Raw genomic sequence first — 9,165 nt, forward strand, 5'->3', positions numbered from 1 at the left:
ATCAGCGTCTGACCGCAAGGCACTACAGAGGGTAGTGTGTACGGCCCAGTACATCACTGGGGCCAAGCTTCCTGCCATCCAGGACCTCTATACCAGGCAGTGTCAGAGGAAGGACCTAAAAATTGTCAAAGACTCAAGCCACCCAAGTCATAGACTGTTCTCTCTGCTACCGCACCACAAGAAGTACCGGAGCGCCAAGTCTTGGTCAAAAAAGGTTTCTTAATAGCTTCTACCTCCACGCCATAAGACTCTTGAACAGCTAATCAAATGGCTACCCGGATTATTTGCATTGTCCCCACCCCACCCCCATTTTTACGCTGCTGCTATTCTCTGTTTATTATCCATGCATAGTCACTTTACCTCTACCTACAGTTGAAATCAGAAGTTTACATACACTTAGGTTTGAGTCATTAAAACTTGTTTTTCAACCACTCCACAAATGTCTTGTAAACAAACTATAGTTTTGGCAAGTCAGTTAGGACATCTACTTTGTGCATGACACAAGTAGTTTTTCCAGCAATTGTTTACAGATGTCACGCCCTGGCCTTAGTTATCTTTGTTTTCTTTATTATTTTAGTTAGGTCAGGGTGTGACATGGGGGATGTTTGTGTGTTTTTGTCTAGTCTAGGGTGTTTGTATTGTATAGGGTTTTTTGTAGAGTTCATGGGGTTGTGTTCAGTGTAGGTGTTCATGTAAGTCTATGGTTGCCTGAGTGGTTCTCAATCAGAAACAGCTGTCTATCGTTGTCTCTGATTGGGAGCCATATTTAAGGCAGCCATAGGCATTAGGCAGGTTGTGGGTAATTGTCTATGTTTGACGTTAGTAGCTTGTGTCTGCACTTTCGTTTGTAGCTTCCCGGTTGTTTTTGTTTAGTTTGTATTAGTGTTTCGTGTTCGTTTCATCTTCTCAAATAAATAGAAGATGTATCTATATCAAGCTGCGCCTTGGTCCTCTCTTTCACAGAAAGACGATCGTGACAGACAGCTTATTTCACGTATAATTCACTGTATCACAATTCCAGTGGGTCAGAAGTTTACATACACTAAGTTGACTGTGCCTTTAATAAACAGCTTGGAAAATTCCAGAAAATGATGTCATAAATTTAGAAGCTTCTGATAGGCTACTTGACATAATTTGAGTCAATTGGAGGTGTACCTGTGGATGTATTTCAAGGCCTACCTTCAAACTCAGTGACTCTTTGCTAGACATCATGGGAAAATCAAAAGAAATCAGCCAAGACCTCAGAAAAAAATGGAGACCTCCACAAGCCTGTTTCATCTTTGGGAGCAATTTCCAGACGCTTGAAGGTACCACGTTCATCTGTACAAACAATAGTACGCAAGTATAAACACCATGGGACCACGCAGCCGTCATACCGCTCAGGAGGGAGACGCATTCTGTCTCCTAGGGATGAACATACTTTGGTGCGAAAAGTGCAAATCAATCCCAGAACAACAGCAAAGGACCTTGTGAAGATGCTGGAGGAAACAGGTACAAAAGTATCTATATCCACAGTAAAACAAGTCCTATAATCTACATAACCTGAAAGGCCGCTCAGCAAGGAAGAAACCACTGCTCCAAAACCACCATGAAAAAGCCAGACTACGGTTTGCAATTGAACATGGGGACGAAGATCATACTTTTTGGAGAAATGTCCTCTGGTCTGATGAAACAAAAATAGAACTGTTTGGCCATAAGGACCATCATTATGTTTGGAGGAAAAAGGGGGACGCTTGCAAGCCGAAGAACACCATCCCAAACGTGAAGCACTGGGGTGGCTGCATCATGTTGTGGGGGTGCTTTTCTGCAGGAGGGACTGGTGCACTTCACAAAATAGATGGCATCGTGAGGTAGGAATATTATGTGGATATATTGAAGCAACATCTCAAGACATCAGTAAGGAAGTTAAAGCTTGGTCGCAAATAGGTCTTCCAAATGGACAATGACCCCAAGCATACTTCCAAAGTTGTGGCAAAATGGCTTAAGGACAACAAAGTCAAAGTATTGGAGTGGCCATCACAAAGCCCTGAACTCAATCCTATAGAAAATTTGTGGGCAGAACTGAAAAGCGTGTGCGAGCAAGGAAGCCTACAAACCTGACTCAGTTACACCAGCTCTGTCAGGAGGAATGGGCCAAAATTCACTCAACGTATTTAAACAATTTCAAGGCAATGCTACCAAATATGAATTGAGTGTATGTAAACTTCTGACCCACTGGGAATGTGATGAAAGAAATAAAAGCTGAAATAAATCATTCTCTCTACTATTATTCTGACATTTCACATTCTTAAAATAAAGTGGTGATCCTAACTGACCTAAGACAGGGAATTTTCACTCGGGTTAAATGTCATGAATTGTAAAAAAATAAAAATGAGTTTAAATGTATTTGTCTAAGGTGTATGTAAACTTCCGACTTCAAATGTACATGTACATGTACATATTTCCTCAATTACCTCGACTAACCGGTGACCCTGCAAATCGACGCTGTACCGGAACTCCCTATATATAGCCTCGCTACTGTCATTTTATTGTTGCTCCTTAATTACTTGTTATATTTCAAATAGTATTTTTTTCCTAAAACTGCATTGTTGGTTAAGGGCTTGTAAGTGAACATTTCACTGTAAGGCCTACACATGTTCTATTCGGCGCATGTGACATAACATTTGCTTTGGTTTGATTCACTCAGACTCCTCTGAACAGTGTATGTTGAGATGTGTCTGTTACTTGAACTCTGTGAAGCATTTATTTGGGCAGCAATTTCTGAGGCTGGTAACTCTAATGAACTTATCCTCTGCAGCGGAGGTAACTCTGGGTCTTCTTTTCCTGTGGCGGTCCTCATGAGAGCCAGTTTCATCATAACGCTAGATGGTTTTTGCGACTGCACTTGAAGAAACTTTCAAAGTTGTTTAAATTTTCCGGATTGACTGACCTTCATGTCTTAAAGTAATGATGGACTCTCTCTTTGCTTATTTGAGCTGTTCTTGCCATAATATGGACTTGGTCTTTTACCAAATAGGACTGTCTTCTCAATACCACCCCTACCTTGTCACAACAAGACTGATTGGCTCAAATGCATTAAGAAGAAAATAAATTCCACAAATTAACTTTTAACAAGGCACACCTGTCAATTGAAATGCATTCCAGGTGACTACCTCATGAAGCTGGTTGAGAGAATGCCAAGAGTGCAACGCTATCATGGCAAAGGGTGGCAACTTTGAAGAATCTCAAATATAAAATATATTTTGATTTGTTTAACACTTTTTTGGTTACTAAATGATTGAATGTGTTATTTCATATTTTTTATGTCTTCGCTATTATTCTACAATGTAGAAAATAGAAAAAATAAAGAAAAACCCTTGAATGAGTAAGTGTGTCCATACTTTTGACTGGTACTGTAAGTATTCAGACCATTTACTCAGTACATTGTTGAAGCAGCGATTACAGCCGCGAGTCTTCTTGGGTATGACGCTACAAGCTTGGTACACCTGTGTTTGGGGGAGTTTCTCCCGGTCTTCTCTGCAGATCCTCTCAAGCTCTGTCAGGTTGGATAGGGAGCATCGCTGCACAGGTATTTTCAGGTCTCTCCAGAGATGTTCGATCGGGTTCAAATCCGGGCTCTGGCTGGGCCACTCAAGGAAATTCGTAGACTTGTCCCTAAGTCACTCCTGTGTTGTCCTGGCGTAGGGTTGTTGTCCTGTTGGAAGGTGAACCCTCGCCCCAGTTTGAGGTCCTGAGCCGCTCTGGATCAGGTTTTTATCAAGGATCTCTCTGTACTCTTTGCTCTGTTCATCTTTTTCTCGATCCTGACTAGTCTCCCAGTCCCTGCTGCTGAAAAACATCCCCACAGCATGATGCTGCCACCACCATGCTTCACCATAGGGAAGCAAACTCCAAGCAGGCTTTCATGTGCCTTTTACTGAGGAGGGGCTTCCGTCTGGCCACTCGACCATAAAGACCTGATTGGTGGAATGCTGCTGAGATGGTTGTCCTTCTGGAAGGTTCTCCCATCTCCACAGAGGAACTCTGGGGCTCTGTCAGAGTGACCATCGGGTTCTTGTTCACCTCCCTGACTAAGACCCTTCTCCCCTGATTGCTCAGGTTGGCCGGGCGGCCAGCTCTAGAGAGAGTCTTGTGGGTTCCAAACTTCTTCCATTTAAGAATGATGGAGGCCACTGTGTTCTTGGAGACCTTCAATGCTGCAGAATTCATTTGGTACCCTTACCCAGATCTGTGTCTCAACACAATCCTGTTTTGTACCTCTATGGACAATTCCTTCAACCGCAAGGCATGGTTTTTGCTCTGATATGCGCTGTCAACTGGGGGACCTTATATAGACAGGTATGTCCAATCAATTGAATTTACCACAGTTGGACTCCAATCAAGTTGTAGAAACATCTCAAGGATGATCAATTGAAACAGGATGCACCTGAGCTCAATTTCGAGTCTAATACCAAAGGGTCTGAATACTTTCTGGATGTGCTGTATACATCCCCAGGAAGAATAGGACAGTTTAAAAAAAAAATCTGACAAGCAACCACTTAAATGTGCTAATTTTCACGTTGTCATACATTCTTAGAATGTTTGGGAATTACTTATATTAAGGCATATGTGAAAATTCTATAGCAATATAGAGTGGGAAAGCGGCCGTACATTTGGACAATTAATAGACCACGGCAGTAAATAAAACCGGGAAAAAAACATCTATCTTGTCCAGGACTGGAGTCTACACAGACGGTGCGCTATAGCCAATCAGCGCTACAGTAGAGCTTTATACAAACAAGCCATTTGCCACACGGGCCTGCCATCATTCACTTTGAACTGGACTGTGTGTTTTACCAGGCAGAAATGTAAAAATGTAAACACCACGAGAGTCCTCTTACATTTGGGAACTTTACAGTCCTATTGATCAAATAACCATGACAAGGTAGGCTCGTCTCCCTAGTTATGCACATCAACAACAAGGTCAACATCTATTGCAAGCCAGAACAAGATGAGCTAAAATCTAACGAAGGAACACTAGATAAACCCTCTGAAACTTATTTTTTTATCTATTTGGCCGTCAAAATTGCACTGATAAACGATGGAGAATTCTGGAGCTTGCCACAACAAAGCACCCAAGCTAACTGTCTAGAGTTGGCTAGCTTGATAGCTAACTACTTCCAGAAACAAATGAGAGAACACCTCATTCTGACCATTTTACTCACCGTAGCAGAGCTGGTTGGGCTGTTTTCAAGTTATCTACAGTAGAGCGTTTTTTTGCCTATGTTTACTGACACTGTCATTTTCAGCAGGTGATGCGCGTTTGTAAATTCATCAGTTGTTCAGTGCTATGTGGAGTATATAGTCAGAGTGAATTTACGAATGCAAGATATATGCTAATTGTATCACAGTATAAGAGTTATTGCTAGCTAACCAAATGACACCTGCATCTCTCGCTGTGTATAGCCACCGAAAAATGATATGAGGGGGGAAAAGTCACACTCACCCACTCCTCCAATGGCATGACATCCTCCTAGCAGCTAGCTAGCAACTCTAGTCTAATGTTAGGCTCTGTGTTTTTAGCTTGCTACATAAATAGATACTCTAGCCTATTAGCCACGTTGACTGACTTGTGATCATTGCCTTTGCTAGTTTGATTGTATTGACCTTTCCAGCCTTAGTTACATTCATTCGTTTTTGTCCAGAGTATTGAGTCATTGAAACTGAAACAGTGCATCCCGAATGGAGGCAGCAAACAATGTACCAGCAGCAAACAATGTACCAGGCCAGCTGTGATTTACAACCCGATAGCAATATTTTTTTGGACTACCAAGAAATGTATTGGTGAATTATATTAATCATGCATTGAACTGCATCCATCTATTCAGCCAACATTGCCTTAGTGTAAGTCATGGAACGTTGAGTCAAATAGAACCTATTTTTAAAACCTCTTATAAAGTTGGTTTTGTAGCTTAAACTGGAAATTTGATATTTTTGACTGATATTATGATTGTCTGTTTGTTTCTGCAAAGTAGTTCAAATGCTATACGTTCCACTTTAAACTTTAGGCCAGGTTACTGTGTGCTAAACGTGAAATGTTTTTTGCAATGGGAAGTAATAGTTGTACATTTCGATTGTGAAATGCTTAATGGTTGTGTTTTTGTAAACTTATGATTGGAACCTACTGGCTTATTATGTCCGAGTTTATGGACTGCTTGTCCTTTAACATCATGCTGTGTGTGACTGCTGTCTTTCCATCGGCCCTATGCGGTGGTGTAGTGGTGCCTAGAGAAGTGGGTATACTCAAATTTTGCCAAAACGTTCCCAGGCACCATGTGTGAAAAATACTATGTTTTCCTGTGTTTTTTTTTCTTTCCCCAATACATTTGAAAGATTTTCACTCTCAAAATCACACATTCTCTTTATAGAAAAAAAAAATGTGATGGTCTAAATCTACAACAATGCTTAATTAAAACCTCTAACGAGTCACAAACCCGGATCCGGGATCCCCCCCATCAAAGAAGCTGACTAGCATAGCCTAGCCTAAAGCCACAGGGATATCATATAATAAAATGTTCATGAAATCACAAGTCCAAGACACCAAATGAAAGATACACATCTTGTGAATCCAGCCATCATTTCTGATTTTTAAAATGTTTTACAGGGAAGACACAATATGTATTTCTATTAGCTAACCACCATAGCAAAAGACACAACTTTTTTTTTCACCATTTTCTTCCTGCATAGGTAGCTATCACAAATTCGACCAAATAAAGATATAAATAGTCACTAACCAAGAAACAACTTCATCAGATGACAGTCTGATAACATATTTATTGTATAGCATATGTTTTGTTCAAAAAATGTGCATATTTCAGGTATAAATCATAGTTTTACATTGCAGCCACCATCACAACTCTCACCAAAGCAACTAGAATAACTACAGAGAGCAACGTGAATTACATAAATACTCATCATAAAACATTTATGAAAAATACACAGCGTACAGCAAATGAAAGACAAAGATCTTGTGAATCCAGCCAATATTTCAGATTCTTTAAGTGTTTTACAGCGAAAACACAATTTAGCATTATATTAGCTTACTACAATAGCCAACCACACAGCAGCATTGATTCATGCACGTTAGCGATAGCGAATAAACCAGCAAAAGATATTAAATTTTTCACTAACCTTCTCAAAACTTCATCAGATGACAGTCCTATAACATCATATTACACAATACATATATTGTTTGTTCGAAAATGTGCATATTTAGCGGCACAAATCGTGGTTATACAATGAGAATAGTAGCCAAGCTGTCAACAAAATGTCGGGAGAAATCTTGGGAGAGGCACCTAATCTAATCAATAACTAATCATAAACTTGACTGAAAAATACAGGTTGGACAGCAAATGAAAGATACATTAGTTCTTAATGCAACCGCTGTGTTCGATTTTTAAAATTAACGTTACTACGACATACAGCGTGCGTTAAAGCGAGACCGCACCGAAATTAATGGCGGAATAGTAGTGTAACATTTTTCAACAGAACAACGAATTAACATCATAAATAGTTCTTACTTTTTGATGAGCTTCCATCAGAATCTTGTGCAAGTTGTCCTTTGTCCAGAATCATCGTTGCTCGGTTGTAGATTGTCGTCTTCAACTTAGGAATTAGCAGCAAACATTAGCTATGTGGCCCAGACGTGTCCAACTCTTCATAACGCAGCACAAAGAAAATTCCGAAAATCGCAATATACTGATATAAACTGATATAACTCGGTTTAAAATAACTACATTATGATGTTTTTAACACCTATATCGAATAAAATCAGAGCCGGATATATCTAAGGCCTATAACGAGAGCTTTTCAGAATGCCATCCTGAGGTCTGTCTTGCGCCATGACGAACGTTGAAAAGAGTGCACCCCACGTTCCAAGAGCCTTTATATGGCCTCAGATCTACCTAGCAACCCCATTCCAATTCTCACTGCTTACTGACATCTAGGGGAAATCATATGCAGTGCATGTCGACTCATAGATTACATGCAAATTAATAAACTGACCCTGGAACAGAGTGCCCGATTTCAGATTTCTCACTTCCTGACAGGAAGTTAGCTGCAACTTGAGTCCTGTTTTACTCACAGATATAATTCAAACTGTTTTAGAAACTAGAGAGTGTTTTCTATCCAATAGTAATAATAATATGCATATTGTACGAGCAAGAATTGAGTACGAGGCAGTTTAATTTGGGAACGAATTTTTACAAAGTGAAAACAGCGCCCCCATATTGACCACATCAATGTGATTTGATGGGCCTGTCAGGGCCTGGCTTCCCAGTGGGTGGGCCTCTGTCCACCCAGGCCTATCCATGTCTACGCCCCTGATACAAACAATGGATGATGACAATTGCGCATCACAAATAGCCTACTAACCAACACTTTGGACTAAACTTTTACAATAACTTGTTTGCATACCCATTGTTCCTGAATTAGCATTTACTGGTAGAGATCATACATTGAAACGTCTTTCTTACCCTACCGGCTACCGATGTTAAAACCAGTTGAGAGCTGCACACGCTTGCTGCCTGCAGATTATATTCCGTTGAAACTAGGCTGTGTGTGATTTGAGTTTAAATGTATTTTTACAGGGACAGTGCACATTAATCAAGGTTTCAGTAAAAGTGCCGGTTTTAGCCAGCCGGCTCATTTTTAACCGCAGTCCATGGGCAGGTTATTAAAAACAATTACAATAACAATACAGACAATCAATCGGCAGTGAGCACACTTAGAGCAACATAGGACAAGCAAGATGTAGTATGCAGACAAAGCAACATAGCACAAAAAGCAACACGACAAAATCCATAAAAGCAACGAAGTGTTTCCACACCTCACAAACTACAGACAACATTGAAAGCGGCAATACACAACCAGGGATTATATTCACAAGTCTGATTGTCCTTTAGCGATGTATTCATGAGTTTTGTGAAAGTGTGATAGGTGGTGCAGTTGTGTGTGTCTGATGGCAGTGATTTCCAAACATGGGCAGCACTCACAGAGAAAGCAGATTGACTAAAGGTGCTTTTCCTTAAGGGAACTATACAGTCACCTCTCATGGCAGGCCTTGTGGATCTGCTGCCATATGTTTGTGTTTTCTGTTTAACAAAAGTACTGAGTAGAGGGGGAGCC

The sequence above is a fragment of the Salvelinus alpinus genome, chromosome 2 (genome assembly GCF_045679555.1).
Source record: "Salvelinus alpinus chromosome 2, SLU_Salpinus.1, whole genome shotgun sequence".
NCBI classification, from domain to species: domain Eukaryota; kingdom Metazoa; phylum Chordata; class Actinopteri; order Salmoniformes; family Salmonidae; genus Salvelinus; species Salvelinus alpinus.